Raw genomic sequence first — 16,558 nt, 5'->3', positions numbered from 1 at the left:
GAGGGAGGGAGGGAGGAAGGAAGGAAGGAAGGAAGGAAGGAAGGAAGGAAGGAAGGAAGGAAGGAAGGAAGGAAGGAAAGGTAGGAGGGAGGGAAGGAAGGGAAGGAAGTAGGAAGGGTAGAAGAGAGGGAGGGAAGGAAGGAAGAAAGGAAAGAAGGAAGGAAGGGAGGGAGGGAGGGAGGGAGGGAGGGAGGAAGGAAGGAAGGAAGGAAGGAAGGAAGGAAGGAAAGGTAGGAGGGAGGGAGGGCAGGAGAGAAGGAAGGAAGGAAGGGAGGGAGGGAGGGAGGGAGGGAAGAAGGAAGGGTAGAAGAGAGGGAGGGAAGGAAGGAAAGAAGGGAGGGAGGGAGGGAGGGAGGGAGGAAGGAAGGAAGGAAAGGTAGGAGGGAGGGAGGGGAGGAGAGAAGGAAGGAAGGGAGGAAGGAAGGAAGGAAGGAAGGAAGGAAGGAAGGAAGGAAGGAAGGAAGGAAGGAAGGAAGGAAGGAAAAAGGAAAGGAAGGAAGGAGGTTAGAAGGGAAGGAGGGAGTGAGGGAGGGAGAGAAAGAGGGAGGGAGGGAAGGAAAGGAGTATGAGAAAGGGAAGAATAGATATATGCATAGATAGACACTTAGACACACAGATGATAGAAATAGTTGCAGATACATTTTAAGAACTATATTTTAATCTGAAAGTGAAAGAAGACATGAGCTGGTCACCGCCACTCTTTCTGATTCTGCTTTTTAAATAGGAACAGCCGTCTGAGAATTGAACTTTTACCCTTCCTTCTGCCTTGAGCCTTTTCCACCCCCGTGTGGATTTGCCGAGAAGCTGAGGAGCTGATGGTGGACTTCCCCTGGAGCCTTGACTCAAACCATGACATAGGAGGCATGAGAGAGAAGTTGTCAACCCAGGTAAATTGAGAACATCCCATCAAAAGGAGTGTTATTATTCTATTACACACTTTCACTTGTTCATTCAATAAGCTTTGCTGTCCTTTCCCCTCATTCATCACTTCAAATGCTGGCAGAGCAAAAATCCATCCTATCCATTCACAGGCATGTCTTGGCTTATTAGGCAATTCCTAGATTATTGTTTGGCTCAAACTTTTCTTTCTTACTGGATTAGTCATTCATAGAATCAAACCCCTGGATTAGTATTGGACTCTTCACTTTGAAGTGTTGTTTATTTATCGACAGTAAAAGCAAGTTCAGTCAACAGTGAGAAATCTGGTCTTTTTTGTTCCCTCTTAAGTCAAGGTCAAGCCCCATCAGAATGTCCCAGACAACAGTGCTTACATTAAGATACCTGAAGGTGAAAACGAAACCACTTGAAAAGTGGATGGTCAGTTTGGGTCAGGTTGAAACCCTTCCTAAGTAATAAAGTAATCTAAATTAATTATTAAAATGGAACCATCAAGAACCCAAGATGAGCTGGAGGAAAGCAGGTTTTTTGGCCACAAAATAAAATGTCTTCTGCAACTGTCTGGCTAGTGTTAGTAAGCAGCAGCATTGTCTAAAATGGTCCCATTTTATCTTTTAAAACTTCTACACTCTCTCTGGCCTTTATTTTGCTATCCTTCCTTCTTAAGGTTTTTTGGTCCTTGTGAAATATGAAATTTTAACTGTGCAGTTCAAAACTCCATTATTTATTTCAAAGATTGGAAGAGAAAGGGTTCCTTTTTAAACATCCTGAATTTAAAAATAAATAAACCGAACAGGAAGATGTAGACAGTCTATCTCAATTGCTCTTATAATTTCTCATTTTGTGGATTGTACTGATAAATTATCCGAAGTCACATCATAATTTTGCCTAAGAAATGTAAGCATCATGGAATGTTTTTAAAATATAAGAAGGGCAATCTTTCATCTAACAATTTACTGAGCTGCTGCTATTCCTAGCAGCCAAACACCTGAACAAACCCAGTGAGTTCCAGGCCAAATGGTTCTGATAACAGCCCTTCTTGGGCAGGATTGATTTGGTGAAAATAACTCATTTAAAATGCAGTCTAATAAATGGTTTTATTCTCAGTACTCCACTTAGATAGGAGGAAGAGAGTGAGGATACATTTTCTTTTGATAACACAGTTTATACTGAAAAAAAAAAAAAGTTTGAGCAGGTAGATTCATGAATAATTGAATAATATATGAGCATGACTATTAACCAAAAGGGCTATCATTACAAACTTGGATCCAGAACATATACTCAATTTCAACAGCTTACAGAAAAGAGTTAATATTAAATTTGTAGGTGTGCAATGAGAGGTTTGATTTAGAAGGGTTGATTTTTTTTCTTTAGCTGTTTCAACGTTGCTAAAATGTAGACAGTATGAGGAAGAGACCCAATTTTCTACATGACCAAAAATGCAGAGCTGTCGACCTCGTGTTACGCTAAGCAGTTTTGCTTGCCTCGGTACCTGGAAAAATTAAGATAATTCCTGTGTTTACACACTCCTTTCAAGCTGGGCAGGAGCTACAGTCAGGAGGGATTAGCAATCAAGAATTGAAAATCTACCATCACCACACAAGCCTGCCTTTTCATTTTGGACAGATCATAAAACACATAACACCAACCAGACCCTGGTCCCACAAACGTTCAAATCCTAATTTTTAAAAATAGCTTTTATATGCAATTGCTCTCTTTTCAATAAAACAAAGATTTGTTTATAGCTACACTTTAATTAAGAACCTTTTGGAAGATCTGGAAACCAGGGGTCTTTTTTTTTTTTTTCTTTTCCTTTCTTTCTTTTTTTTTTTTTTTCCTAACCAGGGTTGTTTGTTTATTGGTTTAATTTTCCCTGAAGTAAAAATACACTTTGAAATGTAACATGTCATTATGTAATTTGTAGTAACAAAGCGCAGGCCCTCCCGCACGACAGCAAGCAGGACCGCACCAGCTCACAGACAGCCCCCCCTCATCCCCGCCCCCTCTGATTAACAGCCTGTGTAAACATGCAGCCAACCAGAACACTGGCCAGTGCACAATTTGGTCAGCCATAAAACTGCCAGCCAAACAGAGACGTGGAGGTTTTATGCAGAAATCTTAATTTGGGGGAAATGATCCAAACTAAGACAACATGGACCCAGTGGAGATGGGGAAGGGCTAACCTTTATTTCCCTGAGTCCCTCCGTAACCACCCCCTGTCCCCCAAGCAGGGAACAATGAGATCACCCCTGAAGGTAAATGCTAAATAAAATACAACTGATTTTCAGGGCTGCAGAGGGAGTAGGGACAGAAGCTCAACTCACCTCAAGGATAATCTAGAAGAATAAAATCAGTTTCTGTTGTCAGGAGAAATGTTCAATTGTTTGGGCAAGGTCCCGTTCTGACACACCCAGGGTGGACTCACTTGGTCAGCATGCTTTCTGTGGGTGCAAGGAATACCCATAGGCATCCCGACTGGGCAGAAATTAATAGAATTTATTATATATAATACAAAGGGGCATTTTGTTGACCTCTCCTTCCCCCACCTATGATTCTCGTTGCTGTTGGCAACAACTTTAGACCCTTCACGTAATGGAAAGTTTAAACTGTCCAATGTAAATCAAATCATTAGTAAGAAATTTAGTTATTCTTTTTAATCTTTTCAAGAATACTCTCACAAGATGGCTAACTTTTTTTTTTTTCTGGCTCAAGGTAGTATTTTATAACTTACTCTATGACACCCATTTTTCAACAGATTCAGTCTTTTTTTAAATTCCCTTTAAAAAAATATATATATATATGCCGGTGGTAATAGCAGTGGTGAAATTAACTACAACAAAGTCACGTTGCTTTCTTTAGTCCAGTTACTTTTCCATAATAGCATTTGGATCCCTGGTCACTACAGGAAGGTGGACTTCATAGCAATTGCTCACAATTCTTGCCTTTGTTCTCGTCTCATTCCTTAATTTTAAATTTCTAATTTTTTCGAAAAGCAAATGTGGTTAGCCATTTTATGATCTTCTTTGATGTATTCAATCATACTCACAAAAGTTTACTTTTGCCTTTCATAAAAAAAATCTCCATGTTTGATTCCAGGTGGTTTTATGCTAAATAAATTAGTAACAATACAATGTAAGCTCCAAATCTAATGAGAAAATGTATAGACATGTTGAGTATGGTTTCTTCCGGGCACTGGGCAATAATAAAAGTCCTTTGCATTTCACTTAATGTTCACCAAAGCCCATGAACTGGGCATGAGTATTATCCCCTTCGATATAGATTAGGAAACTGAGATACAAAGTTTCAGTAATTTGCTCCAAGCAACACAGGGAACAGCAGAGCTGGAGTTCTAGCCCAGACATCCTATTGATAATTCAAGGCCCAATTGATTCCCCCTCCTAGATGTGACATTATTGCCTTGGTCAGGAGGCAGCTCTGTTGAAGACCCTTAAAATCATTGCAAAGAGATGGACGGGAAGTCCCCCGCCCCCCGCTAGGATTTCTGTTAGGTAGTAAGTGAGATAGATAGCCCAGTGAATTGAAGAAGCGTCAGTTTCAGAGTTCAGAAGCCATGATTCCTTTGCAAACTCAGCCACTGATCGGTTGTGCCGTAGAAACGTTCGCTCATATCTCTGAGCCTCCATTTCCCTCATCTGTGAAAAAAGCAAAAATTTTATGGAAATATAATCAAATAATACTTAGTAATTAGAAACCTACACGTCATATAAAACCTGTGAAGGTGCTCAGTTCTTTTCTCCCTCCTAAGCTAATCAGTTTACATTACCTCGTGATAGGCTGTTACCGTTATAACTTCACTAAATGACGTATAAAATTCCATTCCTAGGGTGCAGTTTGATGGAAAAAGTTTCCCATCTTTAAAAAAAAATGTTTGAACAGAATGTTTTGTTATATTTTTGTTAAGCTCATTGGGTCACAATGAACCTTCTGTGCTCTAATTCTAAAAAAACAAGTTAGGTCTTCTATTCTAAAAGTAGGCTTAAAAGGTAGGTTCTTCTGCCTTCACTCCACACATCACGAAATCATGTCTAACATTTGACATTCAAGAACGTTCATTCCAAAAGTGTACAGTCACTGCAAGTGGGCAACCGGTTTTGTTGACATATTAGACAAGCGCACAGATGTCGAAGGAACTCCCTCTCTGACGGAACAGACCCCGGTTTGCGGTTGTTGGACCCTCTCGGTCGCAGCCTGCCTTCAACCGAATCTCTGTCGTTGTTGGGATAAGGCCAACGAGCAGAAACTACAACATGAAATACTCCAGACAGTTACCCCGAATACTTGTCCAATTCTGTGACTTATTTTACCTTTATCTTGAAAACCACAATAGATTTTCATCTTCATGGGATGACAAGAAAGCAAGAGGATATTCTAGATGACCTTCTCCGGCTTGCACATCTCTTAGAAAAAAACATTTCACAGTTTCTCCCACTTCACCTCCCTCGCGAGAGTTCTAGCCGCCCCCTCAGCGCTTGCATGAAGTCGGGCCTTCAGTGCTTTTGATGATAAATTAGTCGTCAGTACACAGACAAGTTACTTTTTCCACAGCCTCCTGGAACAGATGCGTGTTCTACTTCCGCCCGAAGACCTAGAACTACCTGCGCCTTGGCACGCATAAAAGAAAAATTTTATTCACAAATTCAAGCTACATTAACCTGTTGAAAGGGGAGAGGTTCTTAAATGGAGTCTCAAATAATCCTTGCCTTTGAGATCATCTGTGCTCGCAGCCCAGTATTTGTACAAGATGAAATGATTTACAGGATCAAGCCTGGAAAAACTCGAGGGTCAGTCCAAAAGGCAAGAGCATGTTGCCGAGTGAATCGCTCATCCTGCCAGGGAAACTTTTGTAGTGTCTCCAGGCTGTTATGAGACACTGCTCTCCATCCAGGGCCGAGGAACCGTCGAAAAGGCGGGAGATGTGTTGGCCACACAGCCAGCATGCTGAGCTGCAGTTCTTGGCAGGGCGCTTCCACCCTGCCGGCAGACAGAGTCCTGGAAAGATGCTCACATAAACAAAGCAGGGAGACAGCTCTGCAGCGAGTCCCATCCCTCCCCAGATCAAAGCCTGCAGCTGCTCCAACAGCAGGAGATCAAGGGAAAGGTAAGACAACACAGGGAAGAGAAATGTCTACCTTGAGCTATCGAAAGCTCAGATCAGCTCCTTTGAGAGAAAAAAAAAAAAAAAAAATTGCATCCAGCCAACCCTTACTCTCTATGGAGTGCAGAAAGGGGATAGAAATCCGCACAGGGCCGCGGTTAAGAACACAAGCTCCGAAGTCAAGTTGTTGGCCTGGCTCTCTGCCCTGCCACGCCCTGGCTGTGTGAGCGAGGGCAGGCCACCGGACTTCTCTAAGCCTTAGTCTCCTCATCTGCAAAACGAACCTAATAGTGCCTGTTCCCTAGGCTTTCGTGAGGGACTCTATACAAGAAATCTCTAACGAGGTTGCAATTCTTATTTAAGTCACCCTGTCCCCGTGTTTAAACAGTTTTTGCTACTTGGTAGTTTGTGAACTTGGAGAAACAATGATTCGGGGGCGACTTCCACATCTGTAAAATGAAATTCAGCCCTGGCAGTATGGTCACGGGGATTTGACTCTACATTGCACATAGTAGGCGCTCAGTAAATGCCACCTCAGATTATTATCGGGGGTTTTTTCCCCTGGTTTCCAAAGGAGAAAGCCATGGGACTGGATAGAGTGGAAAAAACAGGGCCAGTAACCCTTAGGATCCTCTTAAACCTCCAAAGTTCCATCCATATACGAAAGAGATACATCCTGAGGATGATTTAGAGACACAACTAATTTTACTTTAAGAGAGAAAAGGGAACCTGGAAGTGTTCCCAAATTTAACATCTGCAAGCAGAGAGGATGACGAAATGCATTAGTACTGAGGAATAACTTTCTCCCATCTTCTCGGAAAACATCTGGGGTATTACCCCCCCGCACTCATTCCTCCACCTCCCACCCCGACACTGACTCTTGGCTGACAGTTTATCAGAGATAAATGGAAACACCTGGGAGCCAGATAAAGCTGACTGAGTGTGATCAGCTGAGGAGCCCTTGGGGACGCATGCCACTCAATACTTCTTTTTCCACCCCAGGTAAGATGGGAGCAGGATCCAGTCTAGGACTGAAGGCGAGGCTCGCTTTCACGTTCATTCTCTCCTCCGCTCATTCCCAACAACCCCAAGAGGTCAGCTCGCTGGCCCAACTTCCTGCCTGAGGTAGGGCAACGCCAAACCCCCAGATAAGTTAAGTGGTTATTGATCCTGTTTTAACCATTTCCACAGAAAGACATTCAGGAGCAAACTGTATTTTGTTCAAATCTTTAGTTGCCTCTTCTTTTGTCAAACCCAAGCCTCTCTGGCTAAAACGTCTCCTCTCTACAGAAATGTGCGACCTAATATCATCTTTTTACCCTGCGATCATTCAAAAACTATTTCTGTTGCCAGCTTCACTGTAATAACCTCCTCAAACTTCAAAACATTAAATCTCCTTTTCTCCCCTTTCTTCCAAGGTCCTACTTGCCCCTCCTCTCACCCCAGCTTCTATACATCACCTAGAGCCTAAAACTTCACACAGAACTTTAATACTCGAAAACAGATCTAGCCAGGGGTGGGATTCAAATCATTTAACAACCGGTTCTCTGCCCTACTGACCGTTTTAAGTATAAAAAATGATATACCAAAAGGTTGTTTATTATTTCATGCATTTAATACTTAAATAAGAATAACAAAAGAAGTACACAAAACTAGATTATAAGACAGTTTTAAAATATAGTAAAAAATATTAAATAATACCTGACAAAAAAACAATAAAACTGTTAAATATATTTCCATATTGCTTTTTTTTTTTTGAGATTTTATTTATTCATTTTAGAGAGGAGAGAGAGAGAGAAGGGGAGGAGAAACAGGAAGCATCAACTCCCATATGTACCTTGACCAGAGAAACCAGGGTTTTAAACTGGCAACCTCAAAGTTCCAGGTTGATGCTTTATCCACTGCGCCACCACAGGTCAAGCTCCATATTGCTTCTTGATTGGCATCCTCACTTGCCATTTTTTTCACCTATGGACAAAACGAATATCACTATGGGCGCTTAGAACATGCTGTTGTGCAGATGAATGTAAAAAAAAGAGTAAGGAATATAAATTTGTGATTTCCACATTGGGCAGCTACCCAGGCACCCACCTTAGAACCGTGATTACAAGTGCCATTTTAACAACTGGTTCACCAAACTCAACAAAAAATTAGGTATTGGTTCTGCCGAACTAGTGCAAACCAGCTGAATCCCACCACTGGATCTAGCTGCTAGTTAAGTGAGATCATTCCAGTCTGTGTTTCATGACAGCCGCTGTCTGGATGTACAATCCCCAAGCAAGTTACCCAACATTGCCAGGCCTCAATTTCCTTAGCTGTGAAATTGTTTTCATCATTACAAACAAGGACAGTGGACATGGCCCTAGAGAGATAACTCAGCAGCCAAAAGACTTCCAAAAAGAACTGAATTCACAAAGATACACAGGAATTAACCAGGTAAAAGAGGAGAAGAGAATAGAGCAATTCTACCAGAGGCAATGGCATGTGCGAAGGTCCTGAGGCTCAAATTCCTGTGGACCAGGAGGACTAGATCCCAGAGAACAGGGGAAGGGAATTATGAAGTAAGGCTAGTGAAGAAGGTAGGAGCCAGGTAACATAGGGCCTTGTAAGCTATGGTAAGCATTTTAGTCTTTACCCTAAAGGCACTAGAAAGATAATATTGTTATAAATAGATTTGTATAATTTTAAAGAACACTGGCTACAGAATGGATTGGATGCAGAGTAGATGTGGGGTGAACAGAAGGCTCTGGAGATAATCCACGAGTGGGATTATGAGAACTTGGACCACCGTGGGCAACTGCGAGGATGCAGAGACATGGACGGGTCTGGAAATGAGAATCCACAACCCTTACTGAAGCAGTGGATGTGGCGATAAGGGAGAAGGAGGTGTCAAGGATGAGCGCCAAGTGCCTGGCTTGCTCATCTTTGGACGGCGGTGCTATTTACTGAGGGAGGGAATGCTGGGGGAGGAACGGGTTTGAGGGAGAAGGTATGAGTTCAGTTTTTGGACATGCAGAGTTGGAAGTGCTATGAGGTGGCCAAGCCGAGCTGTTGAATAGGCGATTGGATTTATGACCAGGAACTCATAGGAAAGTCTAGGCTGGAGATATATAAATGTGAGAGTCATCAACATATAGATGATAATTAAAACCATAAGTGTGGACGAGGTCACAGAGGGAAGGTGTAGAATGTGAAGGAAGAGAGGGCAGCGGATCAAGCCTTGAATATTTCCAATACTTTACAGTCAATAGGAGGAAGACGAGCCAGGAAAAAGACCGAGGAGAATCCTGGGAGGGAGGAGAAAATTAGGAGAGCGTTAGGCCATAGGCTCCAAAGGAAGAGGGTGTTTCGAGAAGGAGGGTGTCAACGGCAAAGGGATTATATTTGCTTGTCTTTAATGACCTAATTCAGTGACATTTCTGTGGAATCTTTAGGTTGATGTGCAGCCTTGGGTTTGTCTCAACTCGGAGTTTTGCCTTTTCTTTTTATGCATACCATGGCTTATTGTTGGGTGTGGTGACCAGACTTTCTATCCGATTTGATTAGTGTAACGACACTGGTCACATCTCATTTATCCAAAAGGTGCTGCTCTCCAGAATACAATCAAGAACTAGGAAAAAAGAAAAAAGAATCCTGTAAAACTCAGTGATGACTACTAAACTCAGCTCGTTCAGAGCTGTGTATTTACTAATAGGATCCCTTATTGAGCTTTCACTTAGAACCTTTTCTTTAGAAGGTCTGTGAAAATTGATATTTGCTTTCTCAATCCACAGGAAGATGGAAAGACCCTGTGGGGAGGGGCCGGCGGGAAGGAGGGCGGTGGGGGGTGGGGAGGACCAGGGAAGATCACAAAGGTGAGCAAACAGTGCAGTCAGTGGTCCATAGAAGTAGATTAAAATCTACATAAAGCAGGCAAAAGAACAAAAACATTACAAGCAGTCTGAGTCCATTAAGGGAGGCATAAATACCCCCTTTTCCTCAGTAGTCCTCAGCGAAAACGTCACAGTCTCATGCCTGACAATAATGGAGTCATCAGATAAATTTTAAGTAAATGTTTGCTACATTAAAATAAAAAAGGAACCTTATTAAATGGGTTTTCTTTCTTTCTTTCTTTCTTTCTTTCCTTCTTTCTTTCCTTCCTTCCTTCCTTCCTTCCTTCCTTCCTTCCTTCCTTCCTTCCTTCCTTCCTTCCTTCCTTCCTTCCTTCTTTCTTTCTTTCTTTCTCTCTTTCTTTCTGTTCTTCTGTCCCTGGTAGTGTCTACAAATTAGTAGTGAGATTTGGAATTTTCCAGTAAGAATTCATTGAAGGAGGTGATGGGAACCTCAGGTTATTCTGAGATGCGGCAAGTTCAGGGGCGACCCAGCCCCCATCTGAGACGTGCACCCTCCGTACCTGTGTTTCCACTTCTGCCTTGCCCTGAGTTCACCAAGCTGCTCACCCCGGAAACCCTCCTCACCTTCTCAGAGCCATCTTAGATGCCACCAAATTCACAGCTATGTCTCCCCTAACCTTCTCCTCAGAGCTAAGGGACACTTCTTCTGATTCCCCCCAATTCTTTGCGTATAGACCTTTTTTGAATCTGTTTAAGTATCTAGAACCCTGACTGGGTAGTTAACCCTTTGAGGGACTGGAATGTGTCCCCTCACCTGGTATCCACCCCCCGGGCTTACCCGGTCTGCAGCCGCCTTCTCCTGCGCAGAGTGGCCATGGCACCAGGGAGCTCCCCCATGGCCTTGGTACCCTTTCCCACCCCTCATTTCTAACCTCCCATGCCCTCGGCCTCCTCCCTGCCCCCCCTCCCCATGCCACCCTTTACCCACACTGCCCCTCTCTCTCTCCTAAGTCAAGAAGTGAGATCATCAGGGAAAAGAAGGATCAATTCCACGCCAGGGTCTCAGGCCGTATCCTCAGATTTTCCCGTGCCGGGCCGGCTGCTGGACCGGATGGGAAGTCCGGGCCCTCACCAGGAGTCCTCCAGCTCCCGCGTCTCGTGCGCCCATCGCAGCTTTCTGGATCAACACACCCCTCCTTCAGTCAATGGGAATTTTGTGAGCTGAACAACAGATGCCACAGGGCCTAGAAGCCAAATAAATATGGTTATTCGACGTTCTATCGCATTGTGTGTAATTCAGGAAATTCAGTGATGATTTCCCTAGCAACAGTGACACAACTCTAAGCCTGGTGCACAAGGGGTTGACCCTCATGCCTTCCCGTGTCAGGGACAATGCAATCTGGCAGTCTTACAATTGCCATTGGAAACCTAATTGGGTCCTCTAAACCCTGTGCTTCCAAATTTAAGGCTGTTTTTCACCAAGTAATAAAGACGTAGGGGGAAAAGTACTGCGATACTCTCAGATATTATACATGTAAGTATGGAATGATTAAATAACATGGGCACAGATATGGACTCTGAACACATGAGGCACAGAGGGCAGAGCAGGACTTCCTTAGAATGTGAACTGTCAGGATGAGACCTGCCGACTGCCTAGAGCAGCGATGATTAACCTGGGGTCTGGGATGTCCCTAAAGAGAGACCAGTGCCAGAGAGGTTGGGAGCGAGGACCTAGGTGCCAGACTTTGCACATTCAAATCCTAGCTTTTGTAGCTAAGTAGCTATGGGACTTCAGTCAAAGCACTTACGTTTTCTGTGCCTCAGTTTCCTCATCCATAAACTGAGGGTGGTGACATTGGTAGATGACAGGGCCATTTGGTGGGTTTGGCTTTGGAGTGGGGAGTATTATTGGACCTCTTGGCAGGATTTAGTAATGACAGCACTTAGCTATTTTTCATGACCCCACTTAGAATTCTGTGCCTGAGCCAAGATCACAATTGGGACATGTTATTTATATACGTACTACCTTGAGTTGGTTTCTTTTTTTTTATTTTCTTAGTGAACCATATTTCTTGTTTCACTCCTCATTCCTCCGTGAACTTTAATTAAGCCCTCTCCCATCTAGAGAGCGAGGCAAGGGTTAGGTTTTGTTTTTGAAAAGCCTCACAAGCTTGCACAGCAGCAGGGATTTCCACGGGTTGACGGCTCCAGCCCAGCCCGCTGCCGCTGATTTATAAGACACTGAGCTCGTTGGCTTTATCCTCTGTTCTCCCCTCGTCATTTCTCAATCGAGTCACACTGGCTGGAAACATCTGAGAAAGAAATTTACTGAGAGATGCACAGACAGCCTGTTCATATTTCATCATTTTCGGGAGCCTTCCCCAGAGGACCCATTGGTAGCCTGTTAACTCATACACAACCCCTGGCCAGTGTCCCTGCCCCTCATCACCCACTCACTGGTGCAGACAGCACCCGGGTTCCCTCCGCACTCAGCTCCTTTGACTCTAATGCTAAGTGATGGAGCTAACACAGCCCAGGCTGCTCTCAGACCTTGCCCAGCCTCGCCTGTGACAGCAGGGTTAGACAGGGAAATATGGACGGACGGCACCAATGGACTTAGTGATTTAATTGTCTCAACGCTTAAAAATTCGGGTTTAATGCCACTTTAAGTATGGTTGCTTCTTCCTCATTAACAGGAATCTGCTTAAAAGAATCCACTTGAATAAAGACCCGATGGAGGCTCGCAAACACCTGTGCACGACCCGCCTACCTCCTCTCGGCCCTCCCCCTGGCCAGCCTCTCGCCCCCCCCCGACCAATTTGGTCTTAACATAGAAACCTCTAATCTGAAACTGGTGTTTCCCACTAAGCTCTCCATTTCTGCTTGAAGTAATTTGCAATGGCCACCTTCTGCATCTTGTTCTCAGACGTGTCTTGGTCAATTAGTGCAATGTCACAGCCGTGTGTAGTTATTGTAACTCCAGCTGTGAGCTGTTAATAATAAACTTACCCACAGGACAATTGTGCCATATGGTTGATGGTCAATCAAGACTAAAATATGCATTAGGAAAAAAAAACAAAAAAACCTCTCCTGTCAACAGTGAGGGGGTGTAGGTCATTGGGTAGGATGCCGGCTGGCGAGAACAGTTTGGGTTAAGAGTGTATCACTGGCACCCTTGCCTTGTGCCTGCCCTACGGTGCTTGTCCTGAGACACAAAGGCGTGATGACTAAAATGGCACAGCTGGAAGCAGAAGACAAGCAGACAAAACATGGTGAAATGTATAATATGGGTTGGGGAATAGGGATTTGTTGAAAAGAAACATAGCTCAGATTCTTTGCTAGGAAAAGGAGACAGATCTGCATTCTGGTCATGGGAAATGAACTGGGAGCTACGAGACAAATTTTACTAAATGGGGGTTTTGAGGCAAATAAACACATGCTGATTTATGGCAAATGAGTGAAGACGGACCAGGAAGCCACTCGGTCGATCCCAATTAACTTCCTCCACAGGACGGAAGGGCTGTGGGATTATTTGGCTTTGGTTTTGAAGTTTGGATTTGGGGGGCTGGGGGTGGGGAGGGCAGGGGTGAGATCAGGAGGCTTCTGGCAAATAGCTGAACTTTGACTTTTGTTCCTGTTCGTAGCTGCCCCAAAAGAAAAGCCAATGGCAAGGCCTACAAAGCATCTACTTGTTTCAATGACAAAACTAATACTTACACATCTTTATATCAGTTTCACTGGAAATGACAAAGAACCAGGGCGGAATTGTGTCCCATGGGAGAAAGCTAAGCCAATTCTTTCATTCAGTCTGTGCTTTTTGTCTGTCTGTTTGTTTAAATGACAAGTTCTCAGTACCAGATCTATCATGGGGTATCTCTTGATAATACATCAGGGGCTAGACCCCGAATAATGTCCAATCTGTACACCAGAGCAGTTCTCGGTCAACATTTTCTAACTGTAAACCCAAGTTACATCGGCTCATGTAACCTTTCCTTTGAATTTAAATACTCCCTACCACCACCTAAGAAAGATCCTTTTGCTTTTTTGTTTTTCTACTTTCTTTTATACAGGTATGTATTTTTTTCCTGGCCAAAAAGTGAAATGATTCCATTCCATTCCTGAGGTTCCTTTTCATAGAAAAGAGGAAGCATTTATCCCCACTAAACACAGAAGGCCTTTTAATTGCCATTTAAAGAGTCATCGGCAATAAAGGCCTTATTAAAAGCCCAGCATCCTGTTTACTTGCTGTGGAGCCAGACCTGATTACTTGATGATAATTAGAAGCCTCCTGCTAATGATTGAACTAGAGCACTTGAGGGGTCCTCTTCCCTGAGGGGTGCCCCCATCAAGGGGAGGCAGGATGTGTGATTATACTTTTGTCTCAAGAAGACAAATTATTCTCTTTTTCTTTCTCCACGGGACTCTAGGGAAGACTGCCCCACCAGGAGACCCATGCATGCACATACACACGCACACGCAGACGCACACATGCACACACGCACACACACATTTCCCTTTATCTCAGTTATTTGGTTGCTAAGGGATCAATGATTTCCTGTCATTCTGACGCTGTTTCACTAACTCAGTGGTTCCCAGGTGGGGCTGATTTTGCCCTCAGCAGACGTTTGGCAATATCTGAAGATGTTTTTGGTTGTCATGACTGAGGAGAGAAGGCGTGCTTCTGGTATCTAGTGGTGGAGGTCAGTGATACTGCCGAACATTCTATCATGCAAAGGGCATCTACTACCCCCCTCAACACAACAAAGAATTATCTGACCCAAAGTGTCCACAGTGTCAAGGTTAAGAAATACTACCTTAACTTGATCAAGTTAATAGGAGGTGATATAGTGGAACTATATATAGATTTAGGTTGAGAAAGAAAGCAATGAGACAAAGGGCTGCTACCAAACTCCTGTCTCATCCCCTCCACTTCACCCCAGCAAGGAGTTGTGCGTGGTTCACCCCAATTCTGCCAAAACCAGTCTTCTCTGTGATGTTATAGAGCAGAGTCAGCAAACTGTAGCCTAATGGGGGCAGACATCTGTCTTTGTATAGCCAACAAGTTGTAACTAGATTTCATATTTGAAAGTCGTTGGTAAATAATAATATTCTGTGCCATGTGAAAACTATATGAAATTTATTTTTCAGTGCAACATGGTTATGCCCATTTATTTACGAATCGGCCATGGCTACATTTGCAATACAGCGGCAGAGTATTTGCAACAGTGTGCATAGGCTCCAAAGCCTAAAATATTTATAATCTGGCCCTTTACGGAAAATAGTTGCTGACCCATGATATAAAACCTAAGGCCAAGTATGTGCCATGCACAGCAGACTCGATGATTCCTGGAGGGACCAGGTCCCACAGTGACTAGAATACATGTGTAAGTAATATTGTATTATTTCTACATACCGTAAGTATTCTCTGATATCATCAGGTTGGTAGGCGGCCATTTAAACAAGTTATTTGCTTTCCTTATCTTCCCACTCATGATAGCTTTCTCACCCCCAATAAAACTTCCATCATCATGGGTTGGTTCAAATCTGGGCTTTCTTCTCAGTCAGTCCCTTTCTCTAGCTTTTATCTGAAACAGGGATAAGAAACCAGGGAAAGAAGGTAAGAGGGTCTGGATCATCCTCTAATATGATCCTTGCCCGCCAGAAGGGAGGGCAAAGTATAGGAGCACACTAGCCACAGACTCTCAGACTCCCGACCCTGACTGGCATTCTTGACACCCTCTCACTATTTCCGAAATGTTTGGGGACCCAACAAGAATGTTCTCCTTCAGTCCCAGAAAAAAAAAAAAAAAAAAAAAGGTATTTAGGAATGTTTGCTCAGACCGGCACAGATAAGAGGTTAGCTGGACAGGATTCCACAAACACAGGGGTTGTCGCTGTTTAATCTCACCAACTTAGTATCAAAAGGAATGCAATTCAGAACCCCAGTCCCTGGCCCTGTGCATGACATGGGGGGACGCACTGCCCACAGTGCACACACATTCCAGTTTGGAGACAGACACGGACACACTCCGGAGGCGATGAGAATCCAGAAGAGGGAGAAATCATTTCTGGGTTTGGAGGTGACGATGACAAGGAGGAGGAGGGCAGCATTATGTAGTGAGGTGTCATAAAGTATTCTGAGCACTTTACATAGATCCTTATGGCAACCTGAAATGTCGATAGTATTCAACCCATTTTACAGGTAGGAAACTTAACTCCAGGAAGTTAACTAACTTGCTTATGTGCACCAAGCTAGTAAGATAGAGGAGTTGGGATTCGAACCACATCTGTCTGATCATTCTTCCTCCATGTAAAGGGATGAATCATTGAAGAGGCAGGATGTGAAGGGGACGGGAAGGGTGTGTAAGAGTCAGAGAGTAGAGGGAAGAAAACACTCTAAATAAGACAAAGAGATAGGAATAAAAAAACACTGGAATGGGTGTGTTATATTAAGGATGGTTCAGAGATGAAACAGAGGGGTCTTTTGGAAATCCAAAGTTTGCACAGGACAGGTACTGCTGGAAAAGTTTGATTGGGCCCAAACATTGCCAAATGCAATCACTTTTAAGAACAGGCATTGCAAAGTCTTGACATTTGGTAAGGAGTCCATGTGGAGGAAATGTACTATAGTAGAAAGATTACTATTATGACGGCTTTATTTATAATTGCCCAAACTTGCAAGCAACCAAGATGTCCTTCGAGAGGTAAATGG

This window comes from Saccopteryx leptura, chromosome 12 (genome assembly GCF_036850995.1).
Source record: "Saccopteryx leptura isolate mSacLep1 chromosome 12, mSacLep1_pri_phased_curated, whole genome shotgun sequence".
In the NCBI taxonomy this organism is placed as follows: Eukaryota; Metazoa; Chordata; class Mammalia; order Chiroptera; family Emballonuridae; genus Saccopteryx; species Saccopteryx leptura.
The sequence above is the reverse complement of the archived record's forward strand: the minus strand, read 5'-3'. Positions refer to the sequence as shown.